At 41.6% G+C, this 27948-nt stretch overlaps 1 protein-coding gene and 1 long non-coding RNA gene across 2 annotated transcripts in view; one reads left to right on the top strand and one right to left on the bottom strand.

Annotated features, from left to right (window-relative positions):
• Window positions 1-27948, top strand: part of LOC125881506 (cadherin-20-like) — a 712657-nt gene that overhangs the window by 107958 nt on the left and 576751 nt on the right. The window lies entirely within an intron of this gene.
• LOC125881512 (uncharacterized) lies at window positions 117-992 on the bottom strand. Its single transcript, XR_007448241.1, has 3 exons — window positions 684-992; window positions 515-598; window positions 117-247 (listed from the first exon to the last, which is right to left on the bottom strand). It is a non-coding gene; the product is annotated as an uncharacterized LOC125881512 (long non-coding RNA).

The raw sequence follows: 27948 nt of genomic DNA, 5'->3' as shown, positions 1-27948 counted from the left end.
GTTATAACATTATGGCATATTAAACTCTAAAACAGAAACAGGAGCATTCACAGTACATAATACTCTAGTTAGGTGTCATACTCTTAACATAGAAACTGAGGACATGTTCTTAGTGGGTCATGGGTCCTCAGATTCAGAATCTTTTAACTTGAATCCATTAGTCATAAACTTCTTACCTGTCACCACAAGCACTTGCATGGGATGGGAGGACATCGATTGGAAATGACTGGAGACAGATTGGACAAACCTGCCAAAAAATAATTTAATGACAGATCAAATAATTATAAGTGGTTTGTTAAATGAACATCTGTCAAGAGATATATTTGCCAGCTATAGGATTATTTAATCTTATACAGTACAAAACGACAGTTTGATGAGATGGATTATACCCCACATGTTAATGCACCTACAAGCATCATTTACTGAACTGTCTACTACATTGCTTCACATGGTGAATAAATAATGTTTTATTACAGAATTGCAAATAACAAAAAAGACAGCACTGAATGACTACCTCGGAGGATTCTCCCATCACACCGTTTGGCTGCTCAAGAACCAAGCAATCTTCATCCCTACAGCATGTCTCTGATTCACTCTCCTAAAGTAAGACAGAAAGACAGCCATCTGGACAAACTAAAAATGTACATGTTTATTTGAGAAAGGAGAGAAATGTAATAACTTACATTCAATGTGCCATTACATCCCTCAACGTGCAAAGGCAACATCTGCAAAGGCATTTGCTTTTCACATGAAATGCACGTTGCCTGTGGCATCTTTGCGAACTCTGGTGCATCATAGGGTAGTGGTTCCTTCGACAGCTGCTCTTGTAGTGGGACAACAAAAATGACATTTTTGCCATTGTTGGACGCCAATTTTAGTAGCCTTGCTGAGTACCCCTCAGAGTCAGTTGCAATAACTGACAGCTTGCCGCCTATTTAAAAATGGAAAGAGGCAAGATACAAGAGTCCTTTAAAACCTTGCATACATACATTAATATCAGGCAAATCAGTCATTATTTACTCACCATCATGATGATGGAAGGCCAGGTAAATCTTTCGAATCCATAATACACTTATATTTATACACTTACCCTCAGATTCACTGTGACAGTTGCAGCACTCTCCCGTAAAACAGAGGCCCAAAAAACCCATAAAAATGCCTCCAAACATCTTGTGTGCCTTTATCCAAGTCTTTTGAAGACACTACATGTTGAGTTGACTTGAAAAGATGTCATTTACAGTGTTTTTTCTGTTTGTTGCCTCAATCGTCACTGTTGCTATACAGCTCAGAGCACCGTTGTGGCTTCAATCTATGATTTACAGTGACGATTTAGACTAAAAACTGCACATGGCTCCCTCAGGGGACTTTAAAAGTTTAAAAAAAACCATAATAATGCTAATAATGTGATGTGAATTGTATTTCAAAGTGGGATGACAACATCTAGAGCTTTGAATGTGGAAAAATATTAACATCCATACTTTGTAGGGGTGTGCATCTCACTGACTGAGACCGATTCGATACGTATCTCGATACATGTTCAACGATACGATATGTCTTAGAAAGTTTTAAACAGCCAATGATTCGGTTCGATACGATTTAGCTCTGTCACGATACGATTCGATATGATGCAATACATGAAAATGCAATGTGTGAATCTTTACATTTTGATTCTATTAATGCTACATTTGTAGAGTGCTATTAGTTGCAAAAAGACATCCAGATAGTTTTACTAAATATAATAACAGTAGAGACAGAGAGAAGGAGACATTACAGCGGTGTTAACATCTTAATGAGTCTCATGTGTAAATGAGATCCTGTAGCCTAAATGAGAATCTGTGAACAAACTTTAAAACTGTTTAAAATCTGAGTATTTTTGCAGTAAGATGATCTGCTGCTCTGTTTCATATGAAGAGTGCTGTGGTTTGATCAGTGTGGAGGAACAGTGATGCTCGGTGTTTCCTGCTCTCTCAGTCACATGACGTCTCTGTGGGTCAGACTCGTGGCTCTGTTCTCTGCTGTCAGACACGTTTTACATAAATGATCTGCAGGAGAGTTTCTCATCTTTCTTATAAAACACAAACTTATTCTACACTTGCGCGTTCTGAAAGTATGGTGGTGCAACGCGGTACAATGTTTCTGTCGCTGTTTTCAGCGCAGTCTGTTTCGAGCAGATGAAGAGAGGACACAGCAGAGGGAGGAGGGAGTGCTTGTTTTGTGTAAGCGCGGAGGAGAGAGAAAACGGAGGAAAGTTAAAACGGCACTTCATTGATGGCAAAAATTAAACATATGCGCATCCTAACGAGATATATCGATACGCTAGTGCTGAATCGATTTGTTTAGCGATTCATGTTCAGCTTTTTACCGATACAGGCCGTCTGAACCGATGCACTCATATCTAACACATTAAGGTCCGATGCATCAGATGCACGAGTGAATCGTTACACCCCTAATACTTTGTCATTGGAAATTTAGTTAAGAGGATACCTGTCGACTTGAAGAACATCCACCCTCCTTTTAAATCCTTAAGTTTGGGATATTCATCTTCAAGAGCAGCAACAATCTTTAAAACACATTGAAATAACATTCACTATGCAGCAAGTGATTAACATTTTTTATCATTAAGCATTCAACAATATGCATAAAGCTAGGGCTAGACAATATGTCATAATTGATTGCGTTTCCCAATAAAGATTGTTCTTTGGACTTAAGAAGTTCTTTGGTAAGAAGGATCGCTAAGATAAGAGTGTTTCCCAAATGCCTTCTTCACACCCTTCTTAGGAGCTGCACTCTTAAGGAGAACTCTAGCAATTTTTGACATAAAGCTGTACAGCTCTAGGTCACCGAGTACTACAATAGGAAAAGACCCGAGAAAATTATGTGCAGACAGGACGGAACTCTCCTGCTACATATCTGCTCAACAGCGCAAGTAATGGGGGCAAATTTTTTAAACCGCGACTTTGGCCTCTATTGTGCTCAAAATATCACCAGAAATGCTTTGCAACATCCACCAGTTCCTTATCTCACAACGCTGAGTGTGAATAACTCTGTTCATATGACCCTGACTGGTGCAGTAGGCCTGGGTACAGTTTGGGTGCTACCTCCTGCCCTGACAAGTGCATGCCTGCTGGGTTCCGCACTGCCCCCTGCAGCCCTCCCTGACAGCTCCTGGGTCAATAACGCCACAAAGACCCGTGCTGCTACCTTAATTTGTGATGATAGTGCCTGTAAAACAGCTATCTTATTTTCACCAACTTTGAATTCATCACAACTTGGCTTAAGGTCTTAACACAATGAACAACACAACAACGCTACTACTCGCCAGCAAATATTGTATTACTGTATAGAGTTGGATGTTATTGAGCTACCCAGTATATAAAAGTGAATCCATATTGATGAAGTACATAATCATGCGCTCATGTGTTTGTTAGTGACACAATCAAACAATAGTCTATAATATATTGTAGTAAGATAACACTGCTTAACGAGTACATTTTGCTGCACACAGTTAAATACTTTTATTGAAGTAACAGTTTGAATTCAATAGTAAATTAGTCGGCACTTCTACTTTTACTGAAGTAAAAGATCTGTTTACTTCTTCCACCACGGTCTGAGTGCTGCACAGTGTGATAAACCCTGGTTATTTCAGCTGCTGCTACCTTTATTTGTCTGGCTATCATCTTTGAGTATCAGTAAAAATGCAACCATAGAGTCACACGTATTATGTCGTGACTAGCTACATATCGTATTCTTAGCTGACTCGCACTTTACCGCCGGTGAGCGGAGCTAAACGACAGTGAGGGGTTCACCAGCACTTGACCGAAATGTAAACAGACTGGTATCAGATACAGCCCCGTGATGACAACCTTAACCGCTGTCTTCGCAGCCACTGAATAAAAGCCAGAATTAAGAAAAGCGTCTGTCTTGCAGTGGTTTGACTTCTCATTATGTGGGATGAGGGAAAGGTGCTAAAAATACTGTGCAGTCCCGCTCAAAGCGGGACATCTGGACACCCTGGTCGAAACCAGCAGCTATTACAGACATGAGACCATACAAACCTTAGCTAATTGCTCGAAAAAATATATTAATGTGCGAATAAATTGCATGGGGAGAGGGGGTGCCGCTGTGCTTTAACGTAACGTTACGCTTTAACATGTATCTTACTCTTACGTTAGCATCAGTTACACGGTGCAATTATACCAACTAAGCAAGTTTCAGATAATTTGCTAACTAACTGGGCTACCACACACCTTAGGAAAACCAGTCACTAATAATTCAATAAAGAGTCATGATTTACAACAAGTGGATACACTTACCGCCATGCTGCAATTTACACCTCTTGACCATACGCTCTTGACCTTCTTCTTCTTCTCTTCCTTATTAATTTGGCGGTCAGCAAACAATGTAGTGGTGCATTACTGCCACCTTCTGACGCTATGACGTTAAAACCATAGACTGTATGTGATTGGCTGAAGAGGAAGGAGACATCTGATTGGCTACCTATATCCCCTTGGTAGAAAAAATGCATTTGTGGATCGGGTCACGTCAGGGGAGTCTCAAAAAGATTCACACACAAATGCGCGGAGGTTCACAAAATAAAAGCATTTGTATATGAATGTATCAACATCCACATATGTTTTGATGAAAATTGCAAATACTTTTTAAATGCAATATATAAATAAATAAAATATATAAAAATACATATATTTGTGGATTTTTATTGCATATATTTAAAACAATAAAAATTTGTGTGTGCATCAGAAATACATTTGTGAAACTTTTGGTTATTTGTGGATTTTTTTTTTTACATTTATAGAAAATGCCAAATATGTGTGTGTGCATTGAAAATATTTGTGTGGAGAGAGTCATTTATATATAAATCTTAACATGTATTTGTGAATCCTTCTATGTGCATTTATTAATATTGAGACTGATGTAACTCCATATGTTATGCACCACCAGTGCTAATAATATGCAGTATGGTTAAGAACAGCTACTGTGTGATGTTTAATATCAATGCTGATGTGCTGTCATTAAGCTCATGACTTAAACAAGATACATACATGTCTATTTCATGGATAAAATGTCAAATAATCATAATTTAATGTGTAAAATGTTAAATAATCATAATTCATGGTTAAAAAGCTAAAAAGATAAGTTATGTTAAAAGGGATGAAATATTTCATGAGAAATGCTGAACAGTAATCACTACTGTGTTACAGTAGTGTTTGAAGAATTTTGATGTGATTTTATTATGGCCAGAAGAGACAGGAACTCAGACATAACCCAGAGAGTAATAGCCTTGTTTCTGCACAGGCTAGGTTTTTGAGATTCCCTGGAGAAAACCCCTAGATTTGGATGTGGATTCAGATTCTCCTTGATGGAGGAGATGGCGAGCCAACTGTGAAACTGAGCATCTCCTCATCCGAGGAGCTGGAGTGACATCACCCTTGCCCCAAGGAGGTAACCCCCCTTCCCGTCTTTTCCCCTTTGACCTCTGTGGTGGGACTAAAGGTCACACCTCACTACCTGACTTGACTGATATAAAAAGCGCTTGACTGAAATTGACTGTCTGACTGATGCTAGCTGAACTGAACTTAAAGGAACAAAACAAAGGAACACTGAACTGTTTTTCAATTAAAGGGACATTTTTTGTGATTTAAAGTGAACGGTGCAATTTTATGTGATTTGCCTTACCTGTTCAAAAGGGTGAAATATTGTTGATTTGTTGCATTGAATGCGCTAAAGAGTCTCAACCGGTTGAGTGAAGCTAGAGTGTTGGTTTAAACAAATATTTTATTTTGTTATTTTTCCAAAGTGCCTTTAATATAATTTTACATTTAATACATCATCTGGTTCCAGCTACTTATTGTGTCTGTCATTCTCTCTTTAAATCACTCATACGAATCTAGACACTGGTCCTAACTATTTAACCCTTTGATGCACAACATGGGTCTAAAGTGACCCGACTGAGTTTTTATGTTCTATATCTTTGCAATAAATTAACTTCATCATTCAGTATTCCAGGTTTTCCTCAATTAACTTGTTTTTGATCATTATACATCCTTATTTTATATTTTCCTTTCTTACTTTTTTAATAAAAACCCTTTTTGTATCACTACCCTTCTAATGCACAACATGGGTCTAAAATGACCCATATCCATTTTCTATGATATTTCATGTATGGCTGAGTGTTTCTATGATATATCTTTGAAATAAATGTATTTTATCATTTATTATTCCAAGTAATCAGTAAATATCTTGTTTTTGTTTAGCACAAATCATCATTTTATTTTTTTCCTTTCTTATTTTATGAACAAGCACAGCTTTTGTATTTCTACATCAAGTTTGCACACATGGGTTAGCATTTGGCGGGAACCTGTGAAAGTTGTTTGTTTGCAAGTAAGAACATACTTACCACGGACAACTATTCACAGCTCAGCACAGCTCCCTTTGTACATCTGATACATGTTAGTCTTGTTTTACAATTGTTCAAACATTACCCTAATAAAATATATGATGATAATTGTGAAATATAGTTGTACATTATATTTGATTAGGTTTAGGTTACCTTGAGAGTGAGTACATTACTTGTAAGTAATTACTGTTAGCTAGCTAGCTGTTGACATATTCTATTTTAGTTCTTTGTAGTTAGCAAACTATTGTAGTTAGCTAAGTCGTTATCTAACTATTTGGCTAAGTAGTTGGCTAAGCTACTTAGCCTAGGAGTTAAATCACTAACTTAATAGGATGGTGTCCTCCAGACTTGCTTCGTTTCAACAAAAAAATCTCTTCTTGAATAAACTCTTCTCTTCACAGAAGTACCCATTAGTAGTTGAGAAACATATAATAAAATTCAGTAAAACTAAGTAAAATTGCAGAGCTACCAGACTTTGCTGCTATAATAGTTGAAGCGCGTGTTCTAGAATGAAACACCACCCCTCCTTGAAGGTCAAGTTAATTTTATTTAGTTTTATTTTCTATGTAGCACCAGATCACAGCAGAAGTCATTTGAGGTTACCTTTCCTATAGAACATGTCTATAACTTGTCCTTTTATTAAACAAACTCAATAGCCCCATGTCATTTATCTTGTTTACACCATGGCATGTCATTTCTGTCTCTACATAGCCATGTTATCTGTTATCAGAGGTATGTGTATGTGACAAAATGATAAATAAACATGTTGCAAATATTGTATGAGTGTTTGGCCCCACTCACTGCTGAAGTAATTATTTGAAACAAATTATTATTATTGTATTAAGTCATTTGATTTTAAATCACACTTGGATGAATGGGTCATTTTTGATCTGTGTGTAAACTTGATGTAGTAATACAAAAACTATTTTTGTTCATAAAGTATGAAAAGAAAAATGGAAATAATGACCTGTTGTAATCAAATACAAGATATTTAAAGAATACTTGGAATATTCAATCATAAAATAATTTGATTTCAAAAGATAGAGCAAAGAAACACTCAGCCAGCATGAAATAACATGGGAAATGGATATGGGTCGTTTTTGACCCATGTTGTGCATTAGAAGGGGTGTGCATATGTTGTGCATCAAAGGGTTAACTACTCAGTGTACCCTATCAGAAGTGGGTTACATTCTGTACTGTTGAAATATCCATAAAATATGCCCCTTAGTCAAGAGTCATCAAATTACTCAGTGACAAGAAAGAGGTCCCTTAAAGGAAAGGGTTGGGAACCATCCATTCAGTAGTTGTTGAGATATTTCCATCTGGACAAAGGCTGATGACTGACAACATTGCTACCACTAGCACGGCCACCAGGCAAAATAATATTCAATTAAAAATAATGTGAATAAGAAGTAATTCAAAAGCAGATGGAACAGAAATAGGAAATTATTTTAATTTTCTGCCCAGGTGCTCACACTGAGGAAGATGTTTTGCCTCTGGATACAGTCTGAGAGTCTGCTGGAAGAGCTGAAGCTGCTGTTGAATAGATAATACAGCTAAGAAATTAAGTCAGTCAGTGGGGCAGTGTCAGGCTATCCAGAGACTTAGATCAGGTCCAGTGATGACGCACTGTCAATGAGGAGCTATAAAATGGGATACAGGGCTTGACGTTAACTTTTTCCCAAGGAGCACATGTGCTCCTAAGTTGAAAAAGTAAGGGGCGCACAAAGAACTTTAGGGGCACAATGTAAATTGATCAAATAATGTGTTTTCCGTAATAAATGTGATGCAAATAGACATTTACAAGCAAAATTGTTTAATGAATTAATACAAAATGTACAGAAAGATAAAATCATCAAGTTTTGAAAAGTATTGCAATTTAATTTTGTCTTTAATGTTATTATCTTATATATATGATCTTTGCAATATGATTATCTTATATAATGTTATTACCTATCCTGTGCCGACAGTGGCTTGGAAAACCGCCCATAACCGTGTCACATGGGGAAGAGGGAAGGCGGCTGGAGTTCCTCCAACATTTGCGGTTAGATTATAATATTTTTTTTATTGACAAAAATATAGGCTGCTTCGGCTGATTTTTTTTATGCGCACATGTGCCCCTAAATATTTTTTAGAGTTCGCGCACACCTATTTTTAGTCGCAAATGCGAGTGAAACGCTTGCACTGTCAAGCCCTGGGATATGTCTGTCAGGTCTTTGTTTGAGTTTTGACTGTGAATCAGTGGATGGGAGATGCAACGAACAACACTTTATTCACATCATATATAAACATTCCAGCTGTTGCAGTCAAGCATTAATTATTTTCATCAGTCTCCTCTGTCTTTGAAGATTGTTATTAAAGTTTAAATCCTGGTTTATTTGGTCTGATAATCCCACAGTGAGAGTCCTAACACGGTTTAGTGTGACTTCCAGTTTGCAGCTATTTCTACAATATTGATTGTCAAATAAAGCGTAAGTAAGGATTACCCCGGTGCCATCACCCACTGGGTGCATGAAATGATTTGATACAGTGTGACCTACAGTGTTTCCCACCATTTGTGCCAGGGACACCTCTCAGTGATGAGTCACCTGGGGTAAGTGAGGATGATTGGGCTATCAGATACATTTTGAACAAGGTAACAGCAGCGCTAGTATACTTCAGTTTGTCTATAGCAGTGAGCTAAAGTCACAAAAGACAAGATATTATCTTGGTATCAGTGCCCGTTGGTCTTTCACTTACTAACAAGGCCAAAATGTTTACTGTAAACCTTAAACCAGACTAAAATGAACAGAGGGTGCCATTTGACATCGTCATAACACCAGTGCCAGTGTGCATTCACATATAGTGTGGTGACTTGAGTAAATCAGGCTGTTCTCATTCTGTGTTTGTACTTATACTCACAAAAAGTAATGCACTATAATTGGTATAGAACCCACATAATTGTAAACCATGTGGATGATCATGTGACTTATGTGTTGCAGGCTGTAGGGAGCAATGGCAGTAACAATGGCATAACATGCAGGGTGTCTACAGATATAACCAAGGTAAATTTAAGACTTTTTAACACCACTTTATATGAAATTTAACACCAAACCTGCAATGGAAATACACATTACTCTGTGTGTGTGTGTGTGTGTGTGTGTGTGTGTGTGTGTGTGTGAGAGAGAGAGACACGTGTAAGTACTCTTTCCAAGTAAACACACTGAAGTCAGTTCAAAATGAACAGTAAGAAAAAACGACAATTAGGTGAGTTTAAATTTAATGTGTTGAACGTAAAAAGGAAACCTCAAAATCTCATCGCTGTCATATGCTATTCATTATTGCAATGCTTCAGTCTGTCCAATGATTGTAAACAGTCATTGGGTCTGTCAGGCTGGAGAAGTTTGCACGGTAATGTGACCGAAAATATTTAAGACCCATCGAATCTGAATTTAAGAGAATTTAAGACTTTTTTAGGCCTTATATTAAGAAAACTTAATTTAAGACATTTGAGGACTTAACAATCATTTACCATTCCTGATATATGGCAGTTGAGCTCCTAGATCTCACTGTTCATCGCAATTTTCCGTCATTTATAGCCGCTGTTCTCCTTCTTTGAGTTAGCTGCTAATTGCTATTAGCTACTTTTTAAGTCTCCTGCAGTGGGTCGCACACATTACATGTCGTCAAAACATCACACCTGTCCTGCCCATTGTCCTGTCCTGTCAGCTATCCTGTTTATAAAGACACCATTTTGATGCCTTAACTACCTCTCGTGGTGAATTAAAAATGAGACAACTCTGTCACCAAATTCCACAGTTGCTCTTTATATATAAAATGGCGAGGCGGCATAATGGCGCTATATTCCCGCCTTGAAAAGGTAGAGTGAAAGGGGATGAAGTTAGCATCAAGTGGCAGCCTCCAGGGCGGAAAATTAAGCCATCATGGAAGTGCCAAAAACTGCAGTTCCTCAAATGACCACTTGAGGGTAGGTCCAGAATAGGGCTGTGACGGTATGTATTTTTTCTCACAGCGGTGACAGAGTGACGTATCCAGATTAGGGCTGTGATGATATGTATTTTTTCTCACAGCAGTGACAGAGTGACGTATCACCGTGGTATGGCGGTGATACGTCACTGGTATTTAAAATAAACATGTTTAAACATTAATTCAAAAAACAAGAGTCTGTTTTAGTCGTTTTAGAAGAGGTTTGATACATGAACTATAGTGTGTTTACGTCCTGTGCGGAGGGATACACTGGTGAGCAACAGCTGCAGCTGGCTCTGGGACAGGTACGCTAGGTCCCTCGGTAAAAGCAAACAAAGACACGACACGGATGATATTACTCACTCAACTGAAAGCTCAGCTCCTGCAGGCCTGGGCGTTTTTTCCAGTTTAACTTAGTGATTGCTGCAAAGTTTTCACTCCTTGTGATGCACTCTCTGTGGCGGTTTTCCTCCTGATGATATATCTCCCCAACGATGGTAACACAGAATCCCATTCTGTGCAGCAAAATGATTCCACCTCCGTAGCAATATGTTAGCTAGCCCTGCATTTACACCACCAGTCTTCCCCTGGCCTCCGTCTCCCCTCGGCCCATTGCTGCTCCACCGCTCCGGAGGATTCAGCCTCTCTTCTCGCCCGCTCAGCATCCAGCATCTGGGAGTTCCTCATCTGTATGCACCGGCTCAAACAGGTATGGCTCTGGGTCGGTGTCCGCTACAAGAAACTCCTCAAAATCACGTTCAAAGTCATCCATTGCAGCTACTATAGTCCGGAGATATCGCTAGGCTAAATAAACAGCTGAGTTTTGTTTACAGGCTACGTCTGTGCCTGTGCCTGCTCACCGGTGTATCCCTCCGCCAATCACAGCGCCAGACATACAGCTAACCGCTGAGACCCACGTACAGACGTACAGACACAAAAATGATATCCATCATGTTGTCTCAATATGAAAATGATAGCGAAAGGGTATAACTCTCAAATCGTCGGGGTATTCTTTTAACATTTGGCTTGGGAACCAGATCCGCCGCCATGATGAATCAGCTTTATTTAGTTATTTATTTATTTATTTTTGTGCGGTGATGACCTCTTCACCGCGGTAGGCATCATGTGACCGCGGCATTGCGGTGATGGGGTTATTGTCACAGCCCTAGTCCAGAGTGACTCAATCCCCAGAGACCCCATGTTACAATGCCCAATTTACAGCAGAAGTAAACACGTTTACAGCCTGGTACAAAGAACAGTATTGGTCTCTCCAGCAAACTTCCCTCTTCATGACTGTGTGGAGAGTGAATTTTTATATAACTCACCCGTTTACATTTTACTAATGCTTGTAGTTACACATAGGATGGGGCCCTTGAGTGACTGTCTGTGTGGTGTCACCACAGTCTGTGAGCCGGATCCACCCCTCGCTCCTCCACAGCTCTGCCCTATCATACAAATTTGGTCACTTCTGGCTCCAAAAAAACAAGATGGTGACAGCCAAAATGCATAATCCAATGCTTCAAAACAGGAGTCCACAAATCAGTGGGTGACATCACAGTAAATATGTCCATTATTATATACAGTCTATGGTCCACACAGGCAGATGGTTAGGATGGATTGATCAAACAAACGTGTTCATGTCCTGTGTCAAACCAGTTGTCAATGTTGAGTTATTTTAAGTAACATACATAGATAACAACTCACCATCACCTCATGTTAATTACATAATATGATTCCTAAGATTTCATACGAAGATTTCATATCCTTCCTTCTTTCCTCCCCCTTCCTTCTTTTACTTTCTCCCTCCCTCCCTCCCTCCCTCCCTCCCTCCTTTCTTTCCTCCCTCTTTGTGTGTGTTTTCCTTCCTTATTCCCCTCCTTCCTTCTTTCTCCCTCTCCCTCCCTCCTTCCTTCTTCAGCTCTTGAAGGTGTTTGAACTTCATCTGTTTAATTTTCTGCCTGGATATGTACAGTGGGGTCACTGTGGTGATACTGCTCTTCCTCCTCAGAGATGGGGATGGATAGGGTTCCCAGTTGTCTGAGTGGCACATCTTGTAGTCCATCCTGCCATCCACGCAGTACCTTGTAGACAGATAGAAGAAATTGGACAAGAAAAGACAGGACATTTATGTGACCTATATTTCAGGAAAGAACTGTCAGATCCATTAATGTGTTAGTGGAGTACATTAAGTAATTACTTTGTATGTGATACCTGAAAATATGAGGCAAAAAGGTAATATTCATGTGAGAATGTATGTGTATGATAAAATACCTGATTGCTCAGAGGCCATGCACTGTAGGATCGCCAGTGGTATTTCCTGGTCGGATGGACTTGAAGAGGTTCACTTGGCTGAAGTCCATGAAAAAAGTGTGGTCCACATACTTCACCTGGTATGGCCTGGGATTGGAGCGAGCACCCCGGATCACTGCAGCATACTCAGCTGGAACATGGATGTCTCTGTGCTTCAGTCTTCTCTCTATCACACTATGGACAGAATCACACTCCATTTGTGTGTGACCTCTTTCAAGGTACTTCTGTGTCACTGGCTTCTGCATTTCGGTGGCAAACTTGAGGAGGGCATTGCTCAAGAGCAGGTTTCGGTTCTGGTAGCCGCATCCGTTACTCCAGATGATGTACTCGTCATACGATGGGTGTGCTTCAAGATAATTAACAATGCATGAAGCGAACTCATTGGCAGAAAGACCAGCTTCACCCTCATGCCACAGGTAATTTGTTACATCATGTGATACCATGTCAAAGATGGTGAAGTTATGAATGCGAAGCTTGGTCTTGTAATAGAGGGCAGAGGCTTGCAGCTTGGGACAGAGCAGGAGCCCCTGCAGATCCATGCACACCAACAAGGTCTTCTCACCTGCCTCCTCTTTGTCCTGCTGCTTCATGGCTCGTGCACTGTCTTTTTTAAGGCAGTGCTCCTCCCACGTGTCAGCGTTGATATTCCCTGCCTTGAATGCGCAACAGGTATCGCACTGGTCTTTTTTCGGTTGAAAAAGAGAAAGATTTAAATTGTGAAAAATGGTGGAAAACACCTGCCTTGACAGAAGCTGGATACCATGTTCCGCACGAGAGCACTTATACTAAGTGTGGAGGTGACTGATGGACTTGAACACAGGCTCCAGATACACCTTTGAAGAAGAGGACCTACAGTAGTGTGATGGGACTTTTGGTAGGTCCAGAAGGAAGGTCTTCAGGAAGTCATGTTCTTCTGTCGCCACCCTCACTCTCACTCAGTCTGCTGAGGACTTTTCCCTCTTCTCCCCACCCACTTCAAACATAACCACTGCTTTATCCCTAATGTTGACATGAACATGCGCTGACACACTCTCTGTCTTCTATCATCCACAACAAGGTGATAAAAAATGGAAACTGACCTCCTGGACTCTTCTGCTCCTGTCCGCTGCCGCTTCACATTGCTCAACTCCACTAATGATTTGACATAAATCTTCCTCTCTTTCCAGTCTAATTTCTCCCAGAAGTACTTGAAAATCTCCTCTATCTTTGGCTCATCAAATTGACTACAGTTCAGTTTAGATGACTTTTGGCAGGCCACAGACTGGCATGGCATGCCCATTTGTCTCACCTCCTTCAAGACAGTCTCTTTATTTTTTCTACCAACATAGGATTGGCCCCTCATTCGCCTCCTTTTCTGGACGTTGGTCTTCCAGGTCTCAGGATTTGGCCTCTTCCTCTGCCTTGCAAGACGAGCCTCACCACCTGAGTCCACCTCAACTGCTTCTCCCTCTGATTCAAAGAAAAACAAAGAAAATAAGTGTGTGAGATGTGTGTGTCTGTGTGTACACACGTGTGAGACATCATACACACACTTTAATGTGTGCCATGTGTGTCTATGCTATTCAGTACTATTTTAATATTACATCTTACTCTATGATCTGTGAAGTGCTTCCTCCCTCCCTCCTTCATTCCTCTTTTCCTTTCTCCCTCCCTCCCTCCTTCCTCTTTTCCTTTCTCCCTCTCCTTCCTCTTTTCCTTTCTCTCTCCCTCCCTCCCTCCTTCCTCTTTTCCTTTCTCCCTCTCTCCCTCCCTCCCTACTTCCTCTTTTCTTTTCTCCCTCTCTCCTTTCTTTCCTTGCTCCCTCTTTCTTTCCTCCCTCCTACCTTCCTTACTTCTTTCCTTCCTTCCTTCCTCCCTCCTTTTCTTCCTTCCTTCTTTGATCTGAGGACAGCAGGTAAGTAAGTATTTAAAACATACAGGTAATTAATAATTAAGTATTTAAAACATACATGTAAGTAATAAGTAAGTATTTAAAACATATAGGTAAGTATTTAAAACATACAGGTAAGTAAGTGCAGTTATGTCTTCTACCATCCACAACAAATTATGAGTCTCCTAAATTATGAGTTTAGAAAGATGCCCACTGATGGACTAATCCTTTTGCAATACAGCAGCAATAAAACATAGCTTTAGGGTTTAAAACATCCCTTTGCGTATACTACATCTAGACCTGTTAAGCCCTTGGAAGTGCAGTTTTCTGTGGATAAGTTTCCATACAAAATATATTTTGATAATACCTTCATTTTCAGATTCCTCTTGGACATACTCCGGAGACTCATCCCTGTCACTCTCGAGTGATTCTTAAATAAAGAGAAACAGCTTTAGTACACTGAATGGCGTAACTCAAAAGTTTGCATCCTTTGCAGTGGCTGACTTAACCCTATTTTTTCCCTCCATTAACCTTCACTTGTGCTGACACTCGTCTCTGCCTTGGTTTCCCTAACATACTTCACTTTAGCAATAGCACAAAGCTCCTCTAAAGAGAGAGACATGTCTATCCTGAAAGAGAGAACAGTGACTACACCGGACACATAAGATGTTGATGAATACATCTCGGTCAGAAATCTAATGTACAAGTAAACAACACTGTCGTGATGACGTCGTAAAGCGTTTTTCCATTTGTCAAGTAGATACCCAACACATCAGTTGCTAGGGAGGAATGCAGACATGCCGTACACTGTAGAATATCAAAATTGTCAAAAGTGGAGATACGTGTTTTTCATCGGACAGCAACGATATACAATAAGTATATTGAGGAATGGAAGTATTAATAGATACAAAGTAGAACAAGGGTTCTGTCATAACATCATCTAATTACAAAGAGGAGCCAAGCAGTCTTTCCGCTCACTTATAATAAGAATAAACCTTATTATAAGATTGATGCTCTCGATGGAGAGATTCGTGACTTGAAAATATTTAAGAACATATCAAAGGAGACTATAGAGTTGAAACAGTGAACATTAATGGTGTCTCCCATTGTCCTTTGTTTAGTTACTGAGATTTTATGTTCTTCAACACTTCTTTGGATGTTTTCTGTTAGAGCATTCTTTTGTTTTTTTAAGAAGCATATTGGGAAAAGTACTCTTCTAACTGTGCGTTCACACCAGGCGCGAGTGAAGCAAATTATTCGCACGTAACGCGTGAGTTTGGATGCCGGACCATTTTGTTAATTTGTGTTATCGCGTCAGTCGCGCGAGTAGTGAGCCCGCCCATTTTCACTAGATAACAACATCTTGCCCGCCACTCTCTCCTCAACCATGGCTGAGATGACCACCATCGCTGCTTTGTACCTGCTCTGGAAGTCCCAGATACGTCGGAGGGCCAAACGCCGTTATTCTGCTCTCCCTGAACGTATAGTGTTTGATTGGCAGATAGTTAACAATTTCCCAAATGAGAGGCAAATGTTCTTCATTCAAGCTGTTTATTTGTCACTCCCAGATGAAGCTTACTGTAAAACTAACAAACAGAACAAAAAATGATTAATCAGACAGTATGTTTAAGCACACAAATGACTAAGTAAACCACATATTCTAAAACAGCCTTCAAAGTATTTTTAACACAGCATTACTGCCATAATCATTAGCTTAACATAAAGTCCGCTAGCTTAATGCTAACATACAATATAAAACGCCATAGACGGGCTAACGGAATTAGCATCGCTACCGCGATAATTATAAACTGTCAATCAGCTTATTTCAACTCAAACATGGCAGTAATACATACACGTACAACAGTACTTACAGGCATATATTCTCTCAGCTCTTGTGAAACAATAGAAACTGCAGGAGTTTAGCTGCTGCCTGTCTGCTTCTGTCTGCTGCTAGACATCATCAATCAACTCAACTCTTGTCACACTACTGCCCCCTTTAGGTGAAGGCGTGCATGCTAGAAGGGGCAGCACACTCCCCGCCTGGTATAATACTTTATACCACTACATACTGTCCTTGGGGAAAAATAAGACAACTTCTGTGATAGGTCGCAAATACACTTTAGGAGTGCCTTGTTTAACCAATTTAACTTCCATCTTGCGTACCATATTGTCCTTGCTTGGTACAGGCTTAACAACAAGTCCAGTAGGCCACTCAGTTCTCCTGGCCTGTGAATCCTTTAGTAGAACAACATCTCCTACTTGCAAGTTGCGTCTGTCAGTGTGCCATTTTTTCCTGGGTTGAAGCGTAGTCAAGTATTCTTGTTTCCACCTCCTCCAGAAAGCATCCGCAAGGCCTCGAACCCTTTTCCAGTGCTTGATAGAAATATCATCTACATCAAAATCACCTACAGGTGCAGACAGGGTATCGGCCTTTTGTGTCAACAACATTGACGGAGTGAGAACTGCAGGAGCATCGGGATCAGAAGATATTGGAACCAACGGCCTTGAGTTCATGATGGCGGTGACTTCTGCCATCAAAGTAGTGAGCACTTCATGTGTCAGATGGGATGTGTTTGTCTTGAGAAGAAGAGCATCCAGAATGCGTCGAGGAATGCCTATTAACCTCTCCCACACTCCCCCCATATGGGAGGAGTGAGGAGGATTGAAGGTCCAGGTGCATTTGCTGTCCTGAAGATGCTTCTTCAGATCAGCATCCTCTGTGTTAAGGTTGAGTTCCTTACATGCCCCAATAAAATTTGTTCCCCGATCAGATCGTGTGTTTTAGTGGGTCCTCTGAGAGCTGTGAACCGTCTGAGGCCATTGATAAAGCTGGCAGTGGTCATGGTTTCCAGGACCTCAATATGCACCGCCCTGGTGCTCAAACAGGTAAATATGGCTGCCCACCGCTTGTTTTCCGCATGGCCTCCTCTTGTCCTTCGCGAGGTCATGGTCCATGGGCCAAAGACGTCCACTCCCACATGTGTGAAGGGTGGTTCCACTGACAGTCTGTCTGCTGGCAAACCTGACATCTTCTGTTCCTCTAGTTTGCCTCTGAGCCGTTTGCAAGTGACACATTTATGTATAACAGAAGACACAAGTTTCTCTCCCCAATTAGCCACAGTCCAGCTGATCTCACGGCACCTTCTGTTAAATGACGTCCCTGATGTGCAACTTCAGCATGATAATGTCTCACCAACAATGTGGCGGTGTGAGACTTTGAAATGATCAAAGGATGTTTACCATCAAAGGACATATCTGTCGAGGATGTGCGACCGCCGACTCTCAACAGTCCATCTTGGTCCAGAAATGGAGACAACTTCACAAGAGGACTTTGTCTTGGGATTTGATTCCCTTTGGAAAGACGTTGTATTTCATTGAAGAAGACTTCTTGCTGCGCTGCCTTGATGATCACAGTTGTGGCTTGGGCACTCGCATCTCCTCTACTGCCATCACTATCAGGAGCTTTGACATCTCTTCTGACTCTGTTGATTAGTCGGGACATAGACTGAACCAGTGACTTCCACGTGGAGAACCTTTCGAACCGACGTGCTCCAAGCAGACCCTCTGACACCTTAGTACTGATGGTTGTCACCTCAGGACAGATTTCTTGATCCTGGTCTGGATCCACAAGCTCAAAGTCGTACGTAGGAGCAGTGTTCTCTTGCTGAGGCTTTGACAAAAGGATGGCCCAGAAAACCAGTTGATGTGTTTGAGGGCTGCATCACTTAATGGCCGGGTCCCGTGGTCTGCAGGATTTTGTTCAGTGTTGATGTAATGCCACTGGTGTGGGTGAGAAGACTTCCTGATTTGTTTGATTCTGTTGGCGACGTAGACGTAAAATCGGCGTGAAGTGTTGTTAATGTAACCTAGCACAATTTTGCTATCTGTGTAGAATTCCACCGACTGAATGTCAATGTCCATTTCGTTCTTGATGAAGTCTGCCATCTCAACCGCCAGAACCGCAGCACAGAGTTCAAGACGAGGAACTGTGTGTGCAGGACGTGGTGTCAGTTTGGATTTTGCCATGACAAAGCCCACATGACACTCTCCTGTCACAGAGACAGTCCTTATATAAGCTACAGCGGCTATAGCTATGTCTGAGGCGTCTGAAAACACACAAAGTTCTCTGTGCTGAGTCTGTGTAGCCAGTGAAACAGGAACGTTCTTGGGATCTCAAACTGCTCAAGCTCTTTCATAGAGTCTCTCCAAAGCTGCCATTGTGCTTGTTTTGCTGCTGGAAGTGGAGCATCCCAATCATACTGTTCCACAGAAAGCTCTCTCATGATGTTCCTTCCCCCCACAGTAACTGGCGCCACAAACCCCAAGGGATCAAATAGACTGTTCACTATGGAGAGAATGCCTCCTCTTTTGGTCACAGGTTTCTCCTCTGAAGAAACACAGAAGGTGAAGCTGTCCGTCATGGGGTTCCAGCTGAGGCCAAGGCTTCTTTGTAGGGGCGGTAATTCTCCTCCCAAATTCAAGCTTTTAACGCCTTTAGCCCAGTCTTCTGTGGGGAATGCTTGCATGACGCTGCTGCTGTTGGATGCTATCTTGTGTAGTCTAATGTTCGACTCTGCTAGCATTTCTTGAGACGTTTGTAAGATGTTGATGGCATCTGTTTCTGTGGGGAATGATGCAAGTCCATCATCCACGTAAAAGTTGCGCATGACAAACTCTCTTGATTCAGAAGTGGACTCTGTTGCTTCCAAGGCAGCTCGTCGTAAGCAGTAAACCGCTGGCGATGGACTGTTGCTAAATACGTCTAACAGTAACTGAGACTGGTTCTCTGCGGAAGTGGATCAGTACCCCAATGAGGATGTTGTTAAGATCAGGACCGCTAAGGAATGTGTCATTAAGAGAAACTCCCTCATGTTTGGCACTGGAATCGAACACTACTCTCATCTGCACTGGCTTGCGAGGATGGTAAATGCCGAATAAGGGTAGGTACCAACATTTCTGGCCGTCTTTCAGAGGCGGAGCTGGCTCTGCTTGCCTGGCATCAAATATCTTTTGCATGAAGTCGATGAAATCTTTCTTCATCTGTGGTTTCTTGTCTAGATTGCTTGTTTGGAAGACGGTTCCGTGGTGATCGAAAGGGTAAAGGAGCAACCCAAGTGTTTGCGTTGTCCTGATATGTGTGTTGATCCAGTGTTTCCAGAAAAATCCTATCTTCAGCTGACAGATCAAGTCTGTCGTCGTGTGGTGTTCTCTCAAAAACTTGGCCACCAAGATCATCAGTCTCTCTCACCAGGTTAGTCATGGAGCTTTGAAGAGTCAAGCTTGGCGTGTGGCTGCTGAACCTCTCTTTGACCTGAATGTTGCTGGTGCATGGACTCAGAAGCGAAGCTCTTCCATTATGTAAAACATTGGTTTTGTAGACGCTGGTTTTGGATGACTTGTGTGCTGCTCCAAGACGCACCTCTCCAACAATCACCCACCCAAGATCCAGCTGTTGCGCATATGGTTCGTTGTGAAGTCCATTATGCTGTTCTCTGACCTTGTGCACACAAAGAATATCTCTGCCAAGGAGGATGAGGATTTCTGCATGTGAATCGATTTCTGGGATCTTGCCTGCAACGGGTTTGAGATGGGAATAGTGAAGAGCAACTTCAGGTGCTGGGATTTATGCTCCATCATCGGGTATCATGTCGCACTCGATGAGAGTGGGAAGGGAGAGCCGTGTCATACCATCCAGGGACTCAATGATGAAGTTGTTTGTTCGTCTTCCTGTCACATCCATGACCCCTGAACATGTCTTCAATGTATATTGTTCTGAGTGTCCATCTATACTGAAAAGGTTGAAAAAGTCTGTCTTTGCCAGTCAACGGTTACTTTGTTCATCAATAACAGCATACATCTTGACTGCTCTTTCTGACTGTCCAACAGGATACACTCTCACCAGACATATTTTTGAACACAATCTGGAGCCAGCTAAGTTCTCACATATTTCTGTGCACTTTGATGTCACTGTGATGGAGTGATTTTCTTTCTTCTAGACTCTTACTTCTGAACAGGCGACACTTTCTCAGTGGGTGTGACTTATCATGCAGGGGACACTGCTTATCAGGGACCATGATGGACGTAAGCCGCTCTGATCCTTCTTGCTTGAGCTGCTGATTGTGGTCCAAGCCACTTTGAGAGCAGGTCCAGCTCTTCTTGTGGTAACAAAGTCAGATCCCAAACTGCGGACTGGAACGACGTCTTCCATGCCCAATAGTTCTCAGGTTGGTCGTCGAACCTCAGCAACCCCGAACTCACCATCTCTCGTCGCATCAAATATCTAGCAAGGTCTGAGGTCTCCGAAGGATAGACGTCAGAAGGTCTTGGTGTGGAAACATTGTGCCCAGGATGTTGTAACTGGCTGTTGTTGGTAGGCCTCATTACAAACTGACCATGATTCCGGCCAGTGTATTCTCTCTTAGGACTTACGGCGTAGTTGTGTTGTGGCATGCTCATCCCAACATGCTGTCTTTGGTCAGGTGCAAGAAATGGTAAAGGGTTAAACTCTTCCTTGCTGTGCACACTGCTCTGGTAACCGCGCGGGTCTTCGTGAGCTACAGCCGCTTCTCTGTTGTCCATGGCTGGCTGTACTGATGCAGACGGAGGATCTGGAAGGTGGACTTGATGTGTTTGCAGGTCAGAGCTTAATCCTGCATGTTGCTGCACATATTCTTGAGTGCGTTGGGTTGGATTCATAAGTGGCATCTCGACCAGTTGGGGCTGTTGTGGGTTTCCGGTTTCCTGTGCGGATTCTTCCCAAGCTTGAGCCTCAGCTTGTGCTGCTGCAGCTGCCTTCTCCGATTTGAGCACATGTAGATCTGCATCTAACTCAGCTTACTTCATCATTTGTTCAGCTTGTTTTTTTCAATATATCTGCTTCCTTCTGTGCAAAGGAAAGCTTCACTTGAGCAGCTTCAGCCTTTGCTTGTGCCCTGGCAGCAGCAACGGATGATGAGGTGAGTTGACTTGAGTGTAGAGAACTAGACGCTCTTGATCCAGTCTCCAATGTATCTTCTTTGTTTCCTTCTGCAGGAGTTGCCATGGTTGACAAGTCTTCTCTTTTGCTTGAAGCACTTGCAACTGAGGAGCAGTCCGTCTGTTTCTCAGCAGAGTGTGATGAGAAGATGCCTTTTTACTGTTCTGCTCTCCCTGAATGTGTAGTGTTTGATTGGCAGATAGTTAACAATTTCCCAAATGAGAGGCAAATGTTCTTCGTTCAAGCTGTTTGTCATTCCCAGATGAAGCTTACTGTAAAACTAACAAACATAGAACAAAAAATGATTAATCAGACAGTATGTTTAAGCACACAAATGACTAAGTAAACCACATATTCTAAAACAGCCTTCAAAGTATTTTTAACACGGCATTACTGCCATAATCATTAGCTTAACATAAAGTCCACTAGCTTAATGCTAACATACAATATAAAACGCTATAGACGGGCTAACGGAATTAGCATCGCTACCGCGATAATTATAAACTGTCAATCAGCTTATTTCAACTCAAACATGGCAATGATACATACACGTACAACAATACTTACAGGCATATATTCTCTCAGCTCTTGTGAAACAATAGAAACTGCAGGAGTTTAGCTGCTGCCTGTCTGCTTCTGTCTGCTGCTAGACATCATCAATCAACTCAACTCTTGTCACACTACTGCCCCCTTTAGGTGAAGGCGTGCATGCTAGAAGAGGCAGCACAGCCGTCATTTTTGGGTTATCCTATCCTGCAGAAGCGCATCCAACTCGGCGAGTTCCACCACCTCCTCCAGGAACTCCGTCTGGATGATAGCCGCTTTCAGCGGTACTTCAGGCTGACTGGGGCCCAGTTTGAGGACTGTTGGCGAGGGTTGGCGCCAGGATCTCCTGGCAGGACACCAGCTACAGGTGCTCCATTTCAGCTGCGGAGCGCCTGTCCATCTGTCTCCGGTGAGTAGCAGTTTATTGTTGTGTCAACAACTGGACGTCAGGACGTCAAGACGTCACTGACATCATGACGCCAGTGACGTCGGGAGAATCTCAAAGCTGACTGGCATTCGCAGCACAGCGTCACGCGAATTTGCCTCAAAAGTTCAATATTTTCAACTCGAGCGATGAGGCTTTGGACGCGAATTTCGCATCTGTTGCGCTGCGTCTTTCGCATCCATCACGTAGCGCTAGATGCGTCCATCGCACCACTCGGCGCGTAATCGCGTCTAATCGTGTCTTTGCACTGACTTTGTATGTAATCTCAACGCGCGAATTTGCGCTTGGTGTGAACGCCCCATAACTGTGTGCCTCGTCATTGTTGCATTTCTTCTGTGAGAAACATTGTGTTACCTACATCCAAGATACTACACAAACCTAACATACCTCTCAAAACCCATATAACTTAATACCCAGCCCATTCAGGACCACACATGCATGATTACATTTATGTCGTCTATATTTACTTTATTTTCTTTAAGTATTAGATATCCCACTTACCTCAGATCCTTTAGAACATGTTCAAAGGGCTGTACGTATCTGAGCTGTCAGTCTAAATTTATCCCATTGGTGGTGTGAACCAACACATTCTCACTCCCAACTCATCACATATCCTGGCTTGGTAAGTGAACTTTCACGTTTTAATATGATAGGAATCCTGAGGCCTGTTTCGGGGTTAACGAACTCTCGGTCTAAACCTGAACTCTAAGTTGGCTAGCCCTGAGATGGTAAGGTCAGGGTTTTTGGTTTCAGAAAAGCTGATCAGAGTCAGTTCAATCAACTCTGAGTATGTTCCCTCTGAATTCATGAGCTATGAATAAAAAAAGCCATCATCAGTGAAGCCCACGAAACTATGATTCACCATGGCAACAAGTAAATAAAGGCCATAACCTTCATTTTAAATCAGTGGATGTAGAGATATTAATGTGTGACTATGCAGAGTGTGCACATTTATTTAAAAATGTCCGAGTCAGAGCAGTGAAAAATGTCCATCAATTGACATAAAGTTTAATTCAATGCCATCCATTTATTCATCATAAGGTCATAGCCTCCAATTCATTTAAATATATTTGGGACAAAACATAAGGGTGAGGAACTGAAGATGAAAAATATAGTTGAAGATTTTAAAATTATATATCTATATCAAAGACATGATTGTAAGCTTACAATCTGATCTAGTAATAATGAATTTGGTGATTTGCACTCGAAAGGCATGGATTTTATTAGGGTTGTCAAACGATTAATTTTTTAATTGTTAATTAATCGCAGAATTTCCATAGTTAATCGCGATTAATCGTGTTTTGAATTGCATGTTTAAAATTCTGTTATTTTGCATTTCAAGGCAGTTATAAGCCCATAATATAAAGCATTTCTTACCAGAACGTCTTAATTGGGAATCAAATGAACACAAAGAAAGAATTTCTTTTTTGACCATTTGTATTTTCTTTCAAAAAAGTGCCATGTAGACCAACTTAATACAATGTCTACGTCAAATACAGTTTTCAAATTAGAAAAAGTGCCATGTAGACCCACTTGTCTACTTCAAAAATACAGTTTAAACAGAATGCTACAACAGTGTGGTCATGAAACCATGACTTAGAGGTAGGAAACAACTTATAAGTATTAAGAGGAATAAAGTAACGTAGTGCTTACTTTGAGAGATTCAATATATCAGGTCACTCTCTTATGCTACTTCAAAAATAAATAAAAATAGCACCATTAGCAAAACAATCATACTAATCCTAACTTGAAATAACAGCAATCAAGTGATATGTAATACTGGTGTGAAATTTGTACTTCGCTTATGACAAACAGAACAGTTCAAAACATAGACAGCCACAGTAGGATATTTGTAACATTTTTAAGTTAGAAAATGAAGAATGTAACCCTCATAATTCACCTGTACTGCACGGGGTGAAATAAACAATGTCCCAATGATAGTAAAGTGAAATGAAAAAAACTGCACTCATTAGACATGAAATTCAGAACTGTCTGAGTGCTAAGTTTTCCCTCTTATTTCTTTTCTTTGAGCCAGTTGCTAACACAGACCAGTCTGGTGACATTATCAGTGGACAATGCTGCTCTCTTCTTTTGCACGATGTGACCAGAGATTGACAACAGTCTTTCACACAGTACCATTGTTGCAGGTGTAGCCAGATATTTCTGTGCCAGAGGGGCCAAGCTTGGGTAGGCCCTGCGTGTCCAGACCACCATTTCAATGGACAGTCCTCTATGGAGATGTTGGGCTCACCTCTGTACCGATCCACAGACATGTCAGATGCTGGGTCCCCTTCTTCATCTGAATCTGATGCAGCTAACAGGAGGTTCATCTTCTTTTTAGATCTGGCTCTGTTTCTCTGTGAGGCTCAGGCTGCTGGGCACTCTCTTCTTTAATCGACTACCAGACTTCCTCCCTTTCAGATCTGGGAAGGCATTTCAGATCCTTAAATCTGGGGTCAAGCGCCATTGCCACTTTCAACCACTGGACATTGGTGCTTTCTTTCCACTTTGACAGGTCAGATGTGAAGGCCGCTTTAAACTGGAACGCATAGCCTGGATCATCGACAGAACCCTCCATCACCCGGAATAAATGGCACCGTACAGGCAGGACCACGGAGCAGGACATGTACTGTTCTCCTCCCAAAAGCTCAGTCACATACCTGCCATGAAAAATAAAGTGCAATTAATTGCCAGTTATAATAGAGAGAAAAGGGAGGAAGTCCTGCACACTGTTAAGCTCCAGAGAAATAAAATTTAAAAATTCATTTTTAGAGCCTAACAGTGTGTAGGCCTTCCTCCTTTTCATCTTGCAGTGTTTTTTAAATTCATTATAACCACCACAACTGTTGAAACTACAACAGCAGCATAATTTACTTTTTGCAATAAATTACCAGCGATCAAAGAGAAAATAATAAATCACATTTTCATTTTCAACAAAATAAATTCAAAATATTTGTTGTTGTGATTTTTTCAGTACCTTACCTGCACGGTTCAAGGAGTGCTTCAAGCTTTTCTATCTTCTCCAGTTCAGCATTAGTCAGCATGGCTGGTGTGCTTCTTTGCTGATGGAGCTCAAGTGTAGCTCTGACTGCATCCTTGTTTCTGAGAAGGCAGGCGATCCTGCTGAGAGTGGAGTTCTACCTGGTGAAAACATCTTGGATGAGGGGCTCCTGTTGCTGTCCAGACTCCTCTTGTTGCCGTCACAGTTCTGCTGCATTTGCTGGACTGTGCTTAAAATGTCCAACCAGTTTGCAGCATGAGATCACTGTCACAGATTGACATTGTGATCGACCTCTGTAAACTGCGCAATGCATGGCATGTGCTCGTATGGCAGGAGTCTTGCTGCTGAGCATATTCCGGGCACTATCAGTGCCAATTGTCTTCACCTTCCCCGCAACATCCCACTGCTCTGCAACTTCAGAAAAATGTTGGGCACATGTTTCTGCGAAGTGCCGTTCTTCTGTATGTCGAACCGTTAAAGCAAACAAGTGCAATTTCCAGTCAGTGTCTATATGGTGTGCAGTAACTCCAAGATAATTTTGGTTACTCACTGATGTCCAGTGATCTCCAGTTAATGCCACAGCATTTGCATTTTGCAGGAGGTCCATTTTAGCTTCCTTCTCAGTTTCATAAGGCTCCTGTATGCGTGTAACAACTGTTCTCCGGACGGTAAGGTATACACCGTGTCAGAACATGCCAACCTGAAAGCATCCCTTAGACCTGAGTCTTCTACGATGTTGACTGGTCCGCAGTTAGTTGCCACCCAGCGATCGCTTTAGTTAACTTCTTCGATGTACTTTTATCCACGGGTCTGTGGCGACTCCCACGCTCCAAAATGGTACTTTGATGGAGCTGAGGCTTGCTTGGCTGGGGTGTGCCGGCTGCACCTGGGTGTTTAGCGTAGAGGTGGTAACTCGACGTACTCTGGTGGTAGTTAAACTCCGTTTGACACAGGTTGCATTTTACTTTTGACTTGTCAACTGAACCATCTGGAAGTTTTTTTTAAAGTTAAACAAGCCGTTCAAAAGTCCAGTAGCACTCTTTCTTTCCATCGTTTCGAAGCATGACGCTACAGCTAGAGGAGCCGACTACGGGTGAGTAGAAGGGACAAAAAGGCTTGCGAAATTAAAACACATTATGGATTGCATTAATCTAATCGCGATTAACTCATTAATGCTGACAGCCCTAGATTTTATACATCTGTTTAAATCTTCGACCCAACAGTGTTCAGTGGCTTTATTCCAACTACTGTAACAAATGTTGTAAATTTAAAAACAACCACTGAAATTCTGTTCTAGACATCCTTTATATTAACATATCAGCTCCAGTATTACTGGAATTATGTTTTGTTAATGCAGCCAATCAAATGACAGCAGCCAAGCCTAAACTTAAAGTCACTGAGGAGCTGCAAGGACAGGCCGCTCCGTGCTCACCTGACCCAACCAACTGCTGCTCACCAGGTGAAAACAAAGAGTCCACTTCTCCTTCTTTGATGCGCCTTTTTTTTTTTTTTTTTTTTTTTTAACCACCGCTGTAGTCTTCAATGAAAAACACACATGAATCTGTGTCCATAACCCATTTAAAGGTACACATTTTCACCATTACACTGAGCAGCGTACACCTGACTTGACGTGGCTCAGCACTGTGGTCAAAAAACTGTGTGCTCCCCCATCTAGCAACTACTGTCCCTAAATGAATGTTTCCTACCTATATTGACAGACACCCATGACAATACAGTGCACCCTGCAGGACAAATTAGCATCCCACATATACATTTTACACTCAGTAAAAGGGCACTACCACTCACAAAAAGAAGGACATGCATGCTGCTGCGAAAGGATGGCCTTTTTTTCAATTGGTGTCTGACATGGAAATCAATGACCAAGTGGCAGTATTTAAAGGAGCTAGGGGCAGGATCAAGAAATAAGACTCAATACTGACACAATGGCTGTTAGGGTAACTGCAGGCATCAGCCAAGCCGTCGCGGGAGCGCGCATGAACTTTTCACAGCAAGTTTCACCAGAATGACGTACTAGTTACAGCTGCGAACAGGCATCATGTCGACCGATGAAGTAAGTAAACAAACAATGTTTATTTTAGTGTAATTTTAGTATCTTTCTGTGACAACATTAGCGCATTCATTCAGCAAAATGACAGTTGTAATGTAAAGTAGTTTACCTTCCACTGTCCAAATGATTAGTAAGTGTTCACATTTCACTAGCCACTCATGAGATATTGTGACTGGTGAGTGAGGCTAATCTGCCTGCCACTAACGTTATCGTATTTTACGAGCATTTGGCTTTGTGGCTGCAGCTAATTTCTGACTATGTTCATTATCAACATAGCTAACATTGATAACATTAGATAAAGCCTGCTAACAAGCTGATGTAAGTGTGCAGTCATTATCATGTAGCTAACAA

Source organism: Epinephelus fuscoguttatus, linkage group LG21 (assembly GCF_011397635.1).
Source record: "Epinephelus fuscoguttatus linkage group LG21, E.fuscoguttatus.final_Chr_v1".
NCBI classification, from domain to species: domain Eukaryota; kingdom Metazoa; phylum Chordata; class Actinopteri; order Perciformes; family Serranidae; genus Epinephelus; species Epinephelus fuscoguttatus.
This window is presented reverse-complemented; position numbering and strand designations above follow the sequence as displayed.